The sequence below is a fragment of the Larus michahellis genome, chromosome 2, assembly GCF_964199755.1.
Source record: "Larus michahellis chromosome 2, bLarMic1.1, whole genome shotgun sequence".
NCBI lineage: Eukaryota > Metazoa > Chordata > Aves > Charadriiformes > Laridae > Larus > Larus michahellis.
In genome coordinates, this window is record NC_133897.1 from 127,691,196 (window position 1) to 127,708,979 (window position 17,784).

Genomic DNA, 17,784 nt, shown 5'->3' on the forward strand with positions numbered 1-17,784 from the left:
AGGGCTAGACAGCTGCAGTTTGTAGGACAGTGCTCCTGAAAGGCAGGTGAAAACCAGTAAGGTTTATTCCGATTTAAGAATAGCTTGGGATTATCCATGGGGAATCCTGAGAGATGCAATACAATTAGATACCATTCACCTGAGCAATACTCTAAGATCTTGCTTCTCCTTAATTTCCATTTCCTCTGTTGTATCCTTTTTAGTATTTTTCTTAATGTCTTGAATGCTAAGAAGATAATAATGGCTTGCAAGAGGTGTCTGATTCTACTTACCCTCATTGTGCTGAATGACTAGTGTCCTTGGCATGGCTACTGGTGTCTGAAACAACTCGCTTGGATTTGGACAGAAATGGAGCAACAAGTCTATCAGTGGATGGAGAGCATTTTCAACAGCACTGGTTTTGGCTTGGGACAAGTGAAAGAAAAGAAGACTAAAAAAGGTATGAAGGAAACATGCTCTTGGACTTTCCCCTGTAGCAGAGGAAGCCCACAGCAAACAACAGAGGGTGAAGATAATAAAGCTTAATATTACTTCTCTTTACTGACATCCTGGTCTCAGATGTCTGCGGGGTAGGAAGTTCTTCATATCCATTTGCTGTCACACACAGGGGTGTGCACGTGGATACAGTTTGAGTATGGGAGTGGTAATTTTCCCTGGAGGTGCTGTCTGAGGCAGGTGAGCAAGGGCAAGCAGAAGCAAGCAGGATGGAGCTGCAGAAGACTCTGTTCTCAGGGGTGCCACCAAGCAAAACGCTCCACCATACCCACAGTCTGTCCTGCTGTGCCTTTTCCAGACCACCTTATCCCTGAACTCTTCATCTTGCTTGCCTTGGACACTCTCCTTTATTTTCTACCTCACTTATAACCTTAAACTTCAAAATATCTTCTGCTTTTCTTTAGTCCTTTAGTTCAACTCATTTTCTCAGAAAATTCTCTTTCCTCACCAAATAACTTCCAGCTGAAAACTATATAAAGAAAGCCATATATAGTGGATTTTATATGACCATTGTTTATATAAAACATTGTTTTTTCCTGGTTTTGTTTTTTTTTTTTTTTTTTTTTTTTTCCCCAAGGATGGCTCTCCAAGGCAAGGACTGTCCTTATTCTATGTTTGTACAGTATCTTACACAATACACTTCTACCATCCTTTATAAACTTGTTCTGCAACTGCCATTATGGAGCAAGAACAGATCTAGAGATCTCCTAATTGCTTTAGAGTCCGTATGGTCTCACTGCCACCATGCAGTAATTTTTTTGTCAGTCAGGTCTGATTCTGCTTACTGCTTTCTTCTTGGAGTTCTGTCCTCTGTAACAGAGGAAAGATGTAGACCTGTAACTAGAAATCAAACATTTGGCTGCCCATTATAAGATCATGGTACAACCTCCTGAGAAATGGATTAGAGTGAGCAGGAGAGTTCATGAAGCCCCACTCAAGCGTAGCCTAATTCATTCAGCATGAAGTCAAATGCACGAATAAGCACTTAGAAAAAAAAATAAAGGTGCCTCTATTAGTGAAACCTAGTTTTCAATTTTTTCCAGTTTATTTCTTTGCTCTCGGTTGTTTGTCTTCCAGAAATGTATTAATGTTGCTACAATTAGGAAACATTCAATTGAATTCTAAGTATTTATGAACATTTGTTTCCTATCTTTAATACGCTGTACATTGGACAACCTGTATTTGAAAAGCGACTGCAGAATTCAGGTTCTCAAACCTGCAGAAATCAGGTTCTGAAACCTGCAGAAAAGATCAGCTGTGAAATGCGAATAATCAGATTACAAGTAAGATTAAAGTTGGCAAAGGCTTCATGACTACAGGCTTGCAAACTGATTGCCTAGCAATAGGAACATCACTTCTAAGTTTCATTCCATCTGTAAAAACTTTATAGTGCTTTTTCCCTTTTCTACAGAACTTTTTCTGATGATTGTGATTCAATCATTTTTTCTAAACTAAGTGAATTCCAAAGATTTCAGCCCACATTCACTGACTAAGTGTATCTAAGTTCTCCCAAAATACTCGGTAAGTGCAGTCTATGGAGCCATACAGACTCACTTACCAAAAAAAAAATAAAAATCAGTGGAACCCAATAGACTTCTTAGTGGTTCAACCATCCCACCTGCACTGCATTAAGCCAGTGCCTGAGAACCAGGGCATGTCGGGAGGCAGAGAAGTGGACACTTAAACAAAGAGCAAAATGTTCTCCATCTTGCATATTGTTGTTGCAAATCCAAACCAGAATTCACTATTGTTTTTTTGCTTTCCTATTGACAGGGTCAGTGTTGAGTGAAAAACTGCTGCGTTGCTTCACTGATCACTGTAAAGCCCACAGCACAGGATTGCTCTTCTTGTTCTAAGGGGATTGTTCCCCTTAGAAAAACCTCACTTCACAGACAAGGAAAATATTTAATTTAAATGATGTATTTTAGTCCCTTTTGTCATAGCTCAGTGGTATATCAGGCAAGATTTTATCAGCACATCCAGTGAACTCGCAAATAAAACTGGCTGCCTGTTTTCATTAGACCACAGGCAAATTGCCTAGTTTATTTACCTGCTGTATTTATGGTAATCAGTGCATCTTGAAAGTGTCTCTACACATTCGATAATGAAATTCTTTGCCTCTGGGTGTTTGAGGTCTTATTTGGGTCTTCAAAGTTTTTGCAAAAATAATGGACTGGCAAGTTGCTTTGCTGTTGTGTGCTCCAACTAAATGTGCCAGGATTTGAATTGTTTTGAGTGCTTAAATCTCACATGTCTGCAAATGCCCTTTACAAAATTCAGCATTCAGAGATTTGTTGTTGCTGTTACAATACTCTGGGGATAGCGTTGACTTAGAACAAAACACCCTGGAGAAAAGAAATGCGCTTTTATCCAGTCTGGAGCAAGAGCCGGATTGTGCTCTGGACGGTCCCTGTGCAGGGGAGCTGGCAGCCAGGGCTGGCCAGGACAAGCAGAGACACTGTGGTGGCATCAGGAACCATGGCCCTATCTGAAGGACTCCAGGGCCTCTGCAGAGCACTATCTTGCTCACTTCACGGGTAAATGCATGCAGGATCTTTTGCAAGGCAGGAAAAAGGATGAGTTTTCTGCCTATGTGGCCTGTTGCATTGGTTTTGGTAAAATACGTGGGGCCCAAGTATCAAAGTGTTAATGAGGTACTGCCAATGGGCAATCAACAGTTAATTTTAGGCATAAGACTTCAAATTGCGTTGGCCTGTTGCCACAGTCATTGCTGAATGTATTTTATGTTTCCTTTTTTAAAATTAAATAGACAGAAAAGCAAGGGAAATTGTACTGAAAATGAAAAACTCTAATAATATTGCATTAGCCTGTTAGCTGTAAGGAGTCGCTCTAAAGAAAATTCCGTTTGACAATCCTTTGTGTGAGACGGAAGCACTCTGGGGCGGCTGGAGGGAGAAGAGAGTCATTTATTGAAATGAACTGTTGTCGTTGGAGTAGCTGCGGGTGAGGTCTGGTCCCACTGCTCATTCTGAAAGATAATTCAAGAGAGGGGTCAGAAAAGGATGTCAAAGATTGAAATACAACTGTTGCCTCTGCTGCTGATTTTCACTTACATTGTCTTGTGCTGGAGGGAGGCCCAGCACAGGGTCACAACATTTTCCATCCTGAAGCTGTACTAACCTGCAGGCAGGGGTAGCGGAGGGCCACAGGGTGCAGTCCCTTCTCTAGGGACACTCCTGATGTGAAAACACCAGGACAGGGGATGGCCACAAGTGCGTAGCAAGAAAATTTTACACAATTTATAGTGGAACTTTAAATTTTTTCCATTTTTATCCACATCGTTCTCTCCTTTCATCATCTATACCTCTTCCCTTTGGTTTGAACATGTTTGTTTGAAACTAATTTGGCCCAGAATTTTCAGTTTGTTCTAAGGTTTGTTCTTTCAGTCTCATATTTTGTCGTCTTTCTTTCTCTCTCTCCATATTTATTGTGTCCTTCTGGCCTCATTTCTGTTTTGTTGATTCCAGCTTGCCACTTTCTGCTCTTGCAGCTTTTGTTCCCCTCAGTCTCCTCTCGCTGCACATTTTCAGTTTCCCACAAGGAAGGACTGCCATGAAGGGAAAAATCTTTACTTTCTTGAGGAGCCTTTTCTTTTAGTCACGTTCACAGAACATTGTCTTTCAAAGGGAGATGAGGAGCTGGAGGTCCTTTCCACTGATAAAAGAGCCCCCGGGCTGTGCTACTCATGGAGGACGGGATTTTTCTTCTTTTCCCCATTATCCTTATAGATATGTATATGCAAGTTCTTGTCTTTTAGTTCATGAATCAGGGAAGCTCTCATCCACGTCACCTTTGTAGCAGCAGCACTGGGGAACCGTAGCATTCATTTTGTTATAACAGCATGGGAACCCCTCACTGATTTCAGCTGACTGAAAGTCAGGTCACTGTTGAGGAAGGGACAAATGTTAAACAATGTCTTGGCACAGTTTCTCTTGCTCAAACTTTCCTCACTCATTCAAGGCTTGAGTGACAACCTGTGACTCTCCATTCCTCAAACCAGCACAGCTCCAGGCAGCTATAAAAGCATGTTCAGAACTCAGTCACTGCACAAAACTTAATAATTCTCAATTAGTGCTTCTTTTCATCAAATCTTCCTTTGCTGAATGAACAGTCTCTGTGCTACATAAATCAGAAGGAATAGGCTGCCCCCAGATTTGGCTCCGTTTCTCATGGAAGTCAATATCAGACTAACAAAAACCAGACAACAATGAAATCTATTGGTTTGAGTCAATGCTGAATGGCTGCTAATTCTAAGTGTCTGGGCTTCTGTCTACATATGGCTGTCTTGGTTCCCACCTCTGCAACATTTCACACTAAATACTGTCATATGTAATCTACTTTGGAGTAAAAAAAAATTAAAATTGGATATATCTTCTTCAATATTTGAATGCATTTTTATTCCTATACCTACATTGACATATAGTTTACATCAGGACAGTTTGTTATGGGAGTTGAAAAGTGAGCTGAAAATGTGAAATAATGAAGAAACCATCTGGAAAAGTTTGTAGGCTCGTTCCCAAGAACTGTACAAATGAGATGCGCTCCACCACACTGTGCCAAACTCTCACTCTGCAGTGGTAATAAGGGGTTTCATACCATTAGCCACAGATTCTTGCAGGACCTCTAAGTAACAGAAATGGTCATGAGATACTGTAGATGTACAGTCTGCATTCTAAAGACCTCAGTTAGAGGTATTCCTATAAGATTTGCTTCAAAACGTTGTAGCACGATACAAAGTTTAGGAGAAATATGTTTTTAATGCAGAAGTCTCTTAAAAGAAAGGGAGAATCAATCTGCAGAAGATTCTAGTGAATCATTCGGGGTCTTACTGAGGATGGCCCTATTAGCTGTAGCTGGGTTTCTGCACCTGCATGGCACAGATGACAGCCTTGATTCAGTGGAAATTTAATGGGAACAGAAATGCATCACACAGAGAGGTGGTAGTGCTGTTTCAGACAGATGGAATGCCCCAACTAGATTTTTGAGAGCTGAAGCACTATGTTCTGTTCAAAAGGAAAGATGTTTCAGGGGTGAACAAAACAACAGTGAAGTTGCTTGCTTTGAACGATAGTTTTTCTTTTCCTTAAAAGCAGCATATGGGAGGTTTTCAAGAGAGGGAGGTTCACAAGAGAGGAATGATTGAAAAGAAAAAAAGTCACATTTGCTAAGATGGAGGGATTTACTCAACGTGGAAAGATCACATAGAACTCCCAGTCTGCTTTCTTGTACAAAATCATTGCTTTGTGTATATCAAGTGAGTATGGGCAGGATGAAGTGCTATTTGGACTAAGGAGGCTTTAAGGTCTATTGTTTAAGGCTTTTCTACATCTAAATTAACTTCAGCTCTTTCAAAATCCTCAAGGTATTCAGCAGAGTGTGTGTAACATCCTGAGGTATAGTTGTGTAAACTTCTCCATGAGGTATTTACAAGCCTTCTGAAGTCAAAATTCTTCATTGAATCTCACCTCCTTCTCAGTATTTCAAGCTATAATCAGATAAAGGCGTTGAAACAGTTTATGGGTTCACATTTGTCCCTCTGTAACAAGATCACATAAAATGAAATGTGAAAGGATAGGAAGTGAGCCCAAGGCATCGTAGAGAAATCGAGGGCTTCGGGCAGGGGAAACCAGTGGAAAGTGTAGCATGCAGCTACCAGTGGATTTCCATTCATTTATGCACATCGTGTATACAAGAAAACAATCCCTCAGTCTTACAAATACTGCTATTTGGATCTCCCCTCATTTACAGACCCTCCTCAAGAACCTGCTTTGAAACAGATGAAACTCCTTGGATGAGAGTTTCAGAAATGAGACAACTTTTGTAGATCCTTGCTTGATACACCTCAGCAAGGCTGCATTTCAGAGACAACCACTCACTCAACACTTTCTACAATTTTATTTCACTTATATATCTTAGTCTGAGAATTCTAGATAAATGTACCTCCAATTAGAAGTCCATTCTGAAAAACATTGTAAAACCAGTGACAGATGTCACAAAAAAATCCCCCACCCAAACCTTGCAAAAAACCCTCCTCAGAGATAAAGGCACCAGCTGGGCTGAAATTTCAAAATTATGTTTACATGGAGTGATTTGATGATGCACAAATCTGCATATACGTGTTAGAAAACCTTTTAGAAAGCATTAGAAATACTTTTTTTAAATGATATTTTCTGATTTTAACATATTAGCAGTTTCTCAATGTTCATGGTAATTGCAGGGTGTTTAATACACAATTTTACACAGAACTTATGTCTCAGTCCATTGATGTGATACATCTCGTAGTTGTGGTATGACTTGTTCCAAACCTCATGTTGTTGCTCTTGACCCATTTTTCCTTCCTCTGTCCTCTGTGTTTTAATGACTTCATCTGCTCCTGTGAGGTCTTTCATCAGCTGTCTACATGCTCCACATGTCTGGCCTCTTCACTTCATCCCTACCTCTCCCCACCCGCATATCCAATCTGTTAATGTTAAAGGTCTCAAATTAAAATGGTAAAACAGAGGCGATTCCTAAGCCCACAAAGAAGTGACAGTCCAGGAAACACATCTCTATTGGACCTTCTCATCAGCAAGGCTCGAGAGCTTAGTGCCCTCTCCCCACTGTGCTGCCTTTTTCCTTCCTTCTGAACAACTGGCATATCCCTAATGTCTCCTCCCCTGCACATGCCCCCAGATATTACCTTCTGTTTCATCACTGAACTGTTATATTCAGGCTTGTGCCTCTCTTCCAGGAGTCGCCAAAGTGTACCGCCAAACACAGTGTGTTTCCAGCTCTGTGCTGTGTGCTGGGTGCTCTCCAAGGACACCTTTCTCCTGTTTCACCCGCAGATCACCTTCTGTTTCTATCCGGGCTCCTGGAACGACCTCTCCATGTGCAAGATGAAAGTTCATTTTGCTCTTCTTCTTGCAACTTCATATATTTAAAGCCAGCCAGCTGAAAAGAGGCATATGTAACAGCAAACAGCACAGGCATGTGTGCTGATAAGATTAATTCCTTGTCATTCCCTATAATGTTAAATCAAATTTGAATTGCAACCCTTGGGACTTGCAATTATAATTGTCCATCTGTCGATAAGCTGACATTTTTTGGGTTGTACTGTAGTTAATTGTAGTTAATATACAAAGCTTTTCCCTCACTTTTCTTCCATCCTCCCCACATCACCTCTCCTTTCATTTTCAAGGTATAATTAGAGCCAAATGAAGAGAAGCAACACTGACTTAGCAAGTCATTTATTTAAGAAAGAGCTAAAGGATTAAGACAGATATTATCTGCTCAGGTCTACAAAAAAACCCCAAACCTCTTATCTACAGAAAGGTAAAGGAATAGGTATAAAAGAAGACAATGTTCAGGAGACTAATAAAGTAGTATGTAGGAGACACAATAGCCTCCTAACACATACTCTTTGTTTTTGATGCTTTCCTCCTAGTGCATGAAAATGTTCACCCTGAGCATTCAGGTTTGAATCCCTTGCTCCTTGTTAGCATCTAGGATCATCTCCGACACAGACAACGAGTTGTGGGTAGTCCCAGTGTCCATTTCAATTCTGCTCCCCCCAAGAGCCTCACTTAAATCTGGTTTTCTTGGCTTAGTCATATCTATACTTTTAACAGTCTTATGTACGCTAAAAAGTCTTGTGAAAATTCTTAATTCTCTATGGAGAACGGAGAAAGATTTGAGCTTTTACTTTTGACTACACTTGCTGCCTTCAAAGTCTCTAAGCTTTTCTAAAAATGTGTAGTAAATATTAACACATCGAAACAAGTTGGAAACTTGGAGATTTCTTGCAGCAATGCATGAAAATATATTAAGGCTTAAAAATAAGATGAGTATGTTTCAGTTCTTATCAAAATAACTTTTTTTTTCTAACTTTTATTCAGAGGGATCTAATTTGACACTGGAATTCCATTCTTCTCTATTAGCAAAAAATGCAGGCAGTCTGGTTTCTATAATCTGTTGCAAATCTACATTCTACCCAACCTTCTGCTATGAATCGTTATTTTTGGATTAATATTATAGGATTTGTAGATAGTAAACAAAATATGCATCACTCTCTGACTCTCTGACATATATGTCTTTTCTTTCTCCCCCTTGTTCCCCTCCCCCCCCTGCTTCCCAAATGAGGCTGATACAGGTCCTATTAATTGCATGCAGGATAGTCAGTAACCTTCCTCTGCATACTTCGCAGTACGGACACTGAATAGGGGGAGGGCTTTGGCCAAGACAGAATCAATACATCCTTTTTTGCACAGACTTGGCTTCTGAAGATGCAAAAGGGTATTTTGTAGTCCTTGTATGTCAAAAGATTATAGTTAAACTATGCATATTAAGTATGTTACTGATTATTAAATAAAAAAAAGCAGAAAAATTTCCCCGTGTGTAAACTAACTTGTAAAAAGCTAGCAGTGTTAAAGTAGATGCAACATTATCCGATTATACCCATCAGTGTAAACTGATGACTGCTGTCATCACAGGAGGAGTGGCTGTTATACCAGAGGGTCATACTGCCATCCAGAGGGACCTCTACAGGCTGGAGAAATGGGTCAACAGGAGACACGCTTGGGGTGTTGCATTCTAGGTACAAGAGAGACATGGGCGTACTGGGGACAGCCCACTGAAGGGCAGCAAAGATGGACATATGAGGAAAGGCTGAGAGAGCTCGGACTGTTCAGCCTGGAGAAGAGAAGGCTCGAGGGGGATCTCATTAATGTATATAAATATTGATGGAAGGGAGTAAAGAAGACAAAGCTAGGCTCTTCTGAGTGGTATCCAGTGACAGGACAAGAAACAATGAGCACCATTTGAAATATAGGTAATTTAATTTAAACATGAGAAAAGACTTTTACTTTAAGCATGATCAAACACTGGAACAGGTTGCCCGAGAGGCCGTGACCACCCTTGGAGATACTCAAAACCTAACTGCATGTGGTCCTGGACAATCTGCTCCAGAGCAGGGTGTTGGACTACATGATCTCCAGAGGCACCCTCCAGCCGCAGCCTTTCTGTGACAGTGAAATCACCTTGTCAAGTACACTGTCCCTTTCGTAAAGGGGTTCCTGTTCACTGTTTGAAATTGCATTTTTGTTCTTTCTGTGCCTGGAAATTGATTCCAAGGGGATGTGCTCCAGTCTCCTCCTGGTGACTGAGCTGAGGCTGAGGAGCCAACAGTTGCCCAGGTTCTTTTTCCATGCTTTTTAAAGATGAGTATTTAGTTAGCCTTCTTCCGCTGTCAGTGACCTCTTTGAGTATCACTTTAAAAAAAAAATAATTCAGACAGCAGCACTTCAGTCACAGTGGTCATTTTTTTCAGCACCTGTCCTATGCCATCCCATGGATCTGAATGCACTCCCTTTATCTAAGGTGCCTGTAACTTGTTGCTTCCCATAGTCTTACTTAACTAAACAGGTATGTGCAAAGGTCCAGGAGCAGGCTTTGCTCATGAAGCCTGAGGTAAAAATATATTCCTTTATTGTGGTTTACTTATAGAGAAGCTCCTTAGCAATGCAGGGCTTTTGCCAAAACTTCCACTTGTCTTGCAGAGCAAGTTTCTCCTCACCATCTCTTCTTCTTCACAGTGATAGTCCTAATTGGAAGACCTGAGGTTTCTGTCCCTCATGGTAGCTGTTCCTTCTCCTCTGTGACTGAAGCGCTGCCCTATTCCCTAGCTTGTAGAGCTGCAGAGAGAAGGAAGCCAGCTGCCCAAACCCACGTGCTCTCAGCTTCCCCCTTCCTGAGGGGTGTGTGTCCTCGTGATGTTCCTCCTTTGCCTCCATAGCCACTCCATACCCCTCTCCTCGGTCTTTCCGAGCCTAGGTTTTTGCTTTTGCAGAGGGTCTGGGAGGGTCCTCCCAATTGCTTGTTCATCATCATTCCTGACAGAGGGAAGCTGTTCCCCTGTTCCGACAGCTCCTGGGCCTGATGCTGCAGACCACCTAGCTAAATTTTGAAGGGCGGTCATGTGGGCACACATCTTGAACATGATCAAATCAAAATGGGTTTTGAATATGCTAGACACCTCTTGAAAATCTGTTGCTGAAAATCTCACCAGAGAGCTTTTCTTATATTCTTAAATAGATATTGGTAAGAGGTTTTTTTTGGGCATGATGGCTTAATTTAGGCATCCATATTTGAAAATCTTGCCCAGAGTTTATCTGCAGTTCAGTCTTTTGATATGTTGCTCATGCCTTAAGTTTTGTGTAAAAATATGAATACATGGTATTATAGCAGTGGTCTTTTTATTTTTTAAATTTCAATGCAAGCAAATTAAAATAAATGGAAATTCTCTTGTTGAATACAGTGGTGTGTAAATAGCCTGGGTATCTCTCTGGGTTTGTCTACAGGCAGACAGTTAGGGAAATGTGTTCAAATTAACATTTCATTCAGTATCCTAAATCACGTAATTGTACATATCTCTGTACGTACAGCAATAAAGTCACCTTAATTTAGGATTATTTTTAATTGCCTTAATTTGTTTTATTTCAGTTTATTTTGGAAGTGAGGAAATTTAGCTGGAGCAAAGCAACTTGAATTCAGAATAAGAGTGTTCCTAAAGGGATTGAATGCAGTTTAATGACTACATATTACCATCCCTGTGTATTTTCATGTAGTTAAGCCCCATGAACTAAACAAAATGTGCATAGCTTTTCCATTCTAAAGAAAAGTAGTCAGAAGTATTTCTACGTTAAAGAGGTTCTTTTAAGATCAATTGGATAATAATGTTGAGACGTTTTGCATAAATGGGTTAAACCACACATTCTAAAAATTTTGCTACCCATTTTAACAGCTCTGTGCACAGGATCATCTTAATGGATCATATTATGTAGTTCATATTATTGCAAAATACCATATTGAAGATCCTTTAAGAGCTATGAAAGATCCCAAATGTTATAGCTTGTTAAAAAACATGAAGGCCCTTTTGAAAGCACTAAAGGAATACTTGCAACTTATGGACTGTATAAACTTATTGTGTAAAATATTGGATGCTTTTACACACAAGCTTAATTCTCCAAACCAACACTTCCATACAAATTCTCCTGCAGTGATGCTCTTTCCTGCAGAAAAGTGGTATTTGTCTCAGATTACTTCAGTGTTTTCCTTTCTGTATGTAATAAGCAATATTCATGACATGTCTGTTTATCCAGGTGTTCATCCTTTCTTGCTTCGGTAGTGCCAACTATACAGCAATGGCATTGGCAGCTGGAAACGCCTCAGCCAGGGTTGAGCTGACAGGAATGCGTAGAATCACAGCATCATAGAACTGTTAGGGTTGGAAGGGACCTTAAGGATCATCTAGTTCCAACCCCCTGCCAGGGGCAGGGACACCTCCCACTAGATCAGGTTGCTCAGAGCCTCCTGAGGTCCAGCCTGGCCTCAAAAACTTCCAGGGATGGGGCTTTCACCACCTCTCTGGGCAACCTGTTCTAGCGTCTCACCACCCTCATGGTGAAGAACTTATTCCTAACATCCAGTCTGAATTGTCCCATCTCTAGTTTTAATCCATTCCGTCTAGTCCTACCATTACCCAACATCCTAAAAAGTTGGGTAAAAGCATAGTGGGTACAAGGTGAATAAGGGTTCAGCCTCAGAAAACGTGGCTTGGAAAGTGGTTGGAAGATACGGTACAATGGAGGAGATGCGTTACGAGTGCATAGTAATGACATCTGCCTCAACTCCTGCCAAGCTTGAAATATAATGGAATTAAGAATTTCCACTGGGTTTTTTAGTCAAAGCACTTGCAGAAGGACTTGTATCTGTATTTCAGTGATGAGAAAAGGACATTTGGTTCTCCGATGGGTACAACAGAGCGAATGCTTTTTTTCCCCATCACTCACTGTCAAACCAGGGCTACAAGGTGGAGAGGGCCCAAAGCAGAAGAGGAACTGGCTCAAACTCAGGACAAGTAGAGGTGTGTCAGGATGGTGCTTTACTTCAGCTACTTGATCCTGCTGAGACACACCTTATGGACTTGGCTACTGTCACAGCAACATAGTTGTACTGACACCAAGTCCTGAGCCTGCTTCTGGCCTTGGACCTCTACCCAGAGCTGAGTGTATCTCCTCATTTCTAAGGTGTGAATTTACTGGAGAAAAGCACGGGTAAGGGAAGTTGACTAAGGGATCAAGACCTCTCCATTTAGCACTACCAAACACATCACACAAAGTCCTAGGACGAAAGGATATATGAAACTGCTTAGTCTCTCTTGATTGGACAGAGGTTGTACCAATGTCTGCTGAGGAACAGAAAAGCAAAAAGAAAGGTGATGATAAAGCCAAGGACACAAGTCTGGCCACTTCTGTTCCAGTGTCACCCTATGAAACAGAATTTCTTTAAATCAAAAAGTATATATTCAAGACTGTAAAGAAAGTGTTTGACCTAGAACATGCTAGAAACTGATAACTAAATAGACAGCATTGCGTTAAAGGTGGTATGTTATGGATTTTCCTTTCCCTTTTGTGCTGCCACTGCAAAGAGCACAAACTCCTCTGTTTCATACAGCAGCAAACACATTGTCAAGCGTGCTTATATAAAAAGATAATGGAGAGAAACACAGCAAGCAGCTTGCAAGGATGTCTGAAGGAGCCACTACTAAATTATGATTAAAAATAATTTTTCAGAAGAAATGAAAAATTTGATAAGCAGAAAAGAGCACAGGGAAAAGATCAGTAACTATTGTTAGGAAAAACATAGACTTAACGAAAAAAAAGTTCAAAAGAAAAGAAACTGCCGATTCAACCCTTACTTTTACCGTTTCTAGATGTTGTGGGAGCTCTAGAATACTAAAATTTGGGTGTTATCTTCCACGCCTTACTGCGTAGGAGATCTGAGCGAAACTGAAGGAGTTACACCCTATTTGTAAGTGACTGAGATGGAAATTTAACTTGATCTGAATATTGTTTAGCCTACTACACATCAGCCTTTTCTTAAAGAACTCAGGTCTAGCTGCTTTGCTCTATTGGCACTTTTATTATTTGACAAAGTGTGTTGAATTGAAAAAGGAAATCGCAGCATTTTTGAAACAGAAACATACACAAACCTTATGAGAATTCTGTTAAACCTTCATAATTTAAGGGGAAATATATCTGGTTAATTCAGCCTATTTTACCAGTGTCTGTACACGGAGATGTACTCGTGTTAAGTCAGTAATTTTCTTGCATATTCTCCCTTTCCCCATAAACTGAATTAAAGCAGGTTTTGGTGAATACAAATAGTTGATACTCAAGCTCTTCTGGATAGTTTGAATTTTTATATTTTAATGCATAGTATTAGCAGTATAATCACATGCAAAAAGAGTGATTTCCCTGATACAAAGTGCAGTATGAACATATATTTATGGGAGAACTAAGCCTCAGAAGCTATAAAACTAAACAGAATGATGGGGAAAAGATGCAAACAGATGGAAAGGTGAGCAGGATCATAAAAATTATAAGATTTTAGCACAGAATAGCTGAGCTCTTTCGCCCGGGTTCCTTAGTACTGACTCTGCAATGACTAACAGCCCTGCCAGCTGCAAATATCACTGAAACTGAATTTTGCATGAGAGCAGTTACAGGAGACTTTCATTAACTTCAGAGTCAGTGAGACTCAGCTGCTGAAATTGTCACCGTGAGCAAGTTCAAGAGGAAATGATCACTCAGCTGATGTAGCTGTCTGGGGATTTTCCCCATTGCCCAACGCCTTGTCAATAATTCTGTTGGCAAAGTTAGATCAGCCCCTCAGTCCCCACCACAGATGCCAGTTTGGCAAACCACAGTGTTTAATTCCTTTGAAAGTGAAAATTATTTTACCTTAAAGCAGGAAAATATCTGAGAAACGTTTGGGTTTGGGTTGGGTTTTCTGAGGGTTTTTTGTTTGTTTGTTTGTTTTTTCTTATTAGAATGAATAAATTCTTAAAGGACAATCATGCCAAACTCAGTGAACAGTACATCATGTAAAGACAAGTTTATGCAAACACAGAATGAAGCGCACAGTGACACAGAATCCTTTCCTTAGTGTTTGGCAGTAATGCGTGCGCATGTGTCTGAGAGTCAGAGAAATCTTGCAAGCTCCTGTGTATGCCATTAAATGGATGAGAGCAGAGAGAAAGTGACAACTGGAAAGGAGGGAGGTAAAGATGTGCCTGCAGTTAGCAGTACGAGAAGGCTAACTGTATTTTTCTAAGGATGCCCAGTATTTGAGGATGGTGCTGTCAAATGCAGGTTTTAAAAGCTAAATTTCATCTTTTTATGTCTTTATATTTTTGTAAGTTGTATGTTCCAACCACTTGAACGTTTTCACCACTTGAATCAAGCGTGTATCCTTCTGAAAGGCTTAGCTATGGGCATATGTGAAGGTTCAGGGCATATGCGATGAAATTAACCACAAGGCTGAATATACAATCGCGCTTTAGTGCTCTTAGTGCAGGAGCCTTTTCATGTTGCCACCTTTCTGCTTTTCTGTTACAAGGGTTCAGCTTCCATCATAAACCAGAGCTTTATTCCTGCTCTTACCACTTTCCTCCAGTGAGAAACTAAATGCAGCATGTTTTTACTTCAATGAATTCTTCATTTATCTGTTCCTGGATCTGGTGCGTGCTCAGGCAGGCTCACCCCTGGCTGTGTGGGACTGGACTGTCCCTGCCATGCCTGTGGAAGCTCTGAGATTCCAGTGGCTGAAGAAGAAGTGGCTGAAGATTCCCTGTGGTCCCTTCTCACCTGGGGAACGTTTTCTGTACTGACTGCAGCTCTGATTCAGAAAAACCCTGGATTTAAAGTTTAGCTTCTACTTGGATGGAAGTCTTCAGGGATTTCCTGAAGTGGAGCCTCTTTCCCTCCTAACAAATAGCCAGGGTGTGCGGCACTGTGGTGTAACATTAAGTGACTTAAGAACTAATTTTTGCTTATGAGTTGAAAAATATCATAAAGATCGTGACTTGGTGGCTGACACATAGAATACGTACTTCATGCTTTTGCTTTACTGCGTCTACATATTTGCCTTTTAAATAATGTAATACTAATATCGTGCTTTCGTATTCAAAACTCATTATCAGAGCTTGGCTGCTAAGAAGAGGAAGTATGGATGAATTTTGTGAGCAGTCACTGTCACAAGGCTGTGCTCTACTGAGCCACTTGGAAGCTGCCTTGACTCATTTGACAGGAGATGGCATTCACTCTTTACCTTACATTTGACTCAGTGATCGGGTAAGCACAACCTCTTTGGTAGAGCCCTTGCTGTCCTGTGCATAAGTGTTCTGGGGCTATTCTTACGATAACTACAGAGTTTACTTCATCAATTTTTAAAATCAGGTTTTAATACAGTGAAGAACTAAATATGAAGATGCATTGTGAAATAATTTAGTCTCTGAAGCTGATTGAAGACTTCTAGTTCCATAAACTTGCTCATAAAAGAGAAGTATTCAAGCAGGACTGGAATAGGTTCACAAAGTCACAAATTTCTGAAAGTAGAAAGGAGTCCTACTTATTAGCTAGATAGTTTATTTTATCATAAATTCCAATTCTACTTATTAATATTTAAAACTGAACTGAGCTCAATTTGTTTCAAGAAGCATCTGTCCTAGCAATGCCTTTGTGCTTATAGATCAGTTAAGGAGATATGATCTTTCTACTTTCAGACTGATTAGAAGACTGACACCTATTTTTTTTTGGTTAAGTTTCATGGAATGAGATTCCTTTTTCAATTAAAACACAAAGATGTCATTAAAATATTCAGATCAATACGCAAAATCGATCTGCTCTTCAAAAACCTGCTCTCAGGATGAGGTAAAAATCAGACTGGGTTATTTAACAATCGTTTTAATACAGTTTTTCAGATGAGAGTCATAAAAATATCCAGTAGAAATGATTGCATTAGTGGCTCCTCAGCAGAACTAACTGCACAGCGACTGGTGTGTGACTGATTTAGTGACTCTGACTTAGAAAACCCAGTTCATTATCGGTATCAATATCAGTAAGCTCATCACCAGCATGGATTCTTTTGTAAGCTTTGGTCACTAAAACTGAATTATGTGCTAGCTCCAGGGCGGTTGATCATCCCAGAGGACAAGTACCCTTGACCTGCCACTGGCTTTGCCTCTTGTGACATACGGAGGAGCCAAGAGTGCTGCAGGGCTGAGCTCTCACCCAGCCGCCCCCAGGGGCTGTGACACTGCGACCTCCACAGTTGGTGGAAAGTATAAGGGTAGCAAAACCTGGCAAAATATTTCAACCCCACCTTTTTTTTTTTTTGGGGGGGGGGGGAGGGGGGACACAAAATCTCACTATATAAACTGATCAAGATAAATAATGAATAAACAGACATCAGTGTTTTAGAATCGAGCGCTAAGCAAATAGTTTCAGAACATACATGGAGGTTTATGTAATGTCAGTTTTATACAATAGTTTCAGAAATTAAATTCTTAATTTCCACTGAAAGGTATCTGATGGTTATTGCAGAAGAAAGAGACATTTAGCTCAGAGCACTTTGGAAATATCTAGTCGGGAAAAAAAAGATTCTTAGAAGTCATCATGCGTACAGGACAATGTCAGAGAAGCTTTGCAGTCCTTGGACAATACACAAATAATTCAACTTTGTCCAAGCGTGTTAAAAACTGAGTATTACCTCTAAGGAGTGAAACATTTAACATTTTAACTAATCTTAAAACACAACTGGGACTCCTACTTTACATTAGAGAACATGACTTATCCAGTCTGTTTTTGGCAATTTTGAATTCCTTAAGATTTTATTCTGTTCTAACTTAACTGTTGTGAAGGACAGGGAACTGCTGGAGAGGGTGCAGCAAAGGGCTACCAAGATGATTAGGGGACTGGAACACCTCTTGTATGAAGAAAGACTGAGGGATTTGGGTCTCTTCAGTCTGGAAAAAAGATGGCTGAGGGGGGATCTTATCAACACTTATAAATACTTAAAGGGTGGGTGTCAGGAGGATGGGGCCAGGCTCTTTTCAGTGGTGCCCAGGGACAGGACAAGAGGTAAAGGGCACAAACTTGAGCATAGGAAGTTCCACCTAAACATGAGGAGGAACTTCTTTACTTTGAGGGTGTCAGAGCAGTGGAACAGGCTGCCCAAAGAGGTGGTGAGTCTCCAACTCTGGAGACATTCAAAACCCGTCTGGACGCGTTCCTGTGCAACCTGCTGTAGGTGACCCTGCTCTGGCAGGGGGTTGGACTAGATGATCTCCAGAGGTCCCTTCCAACCCTATGATTCTATGATTCTATGGTTGGATGCAATTGATAGGTGACACATTGTGGAAGTTTTCACCACTGCCTCCGTTGTATC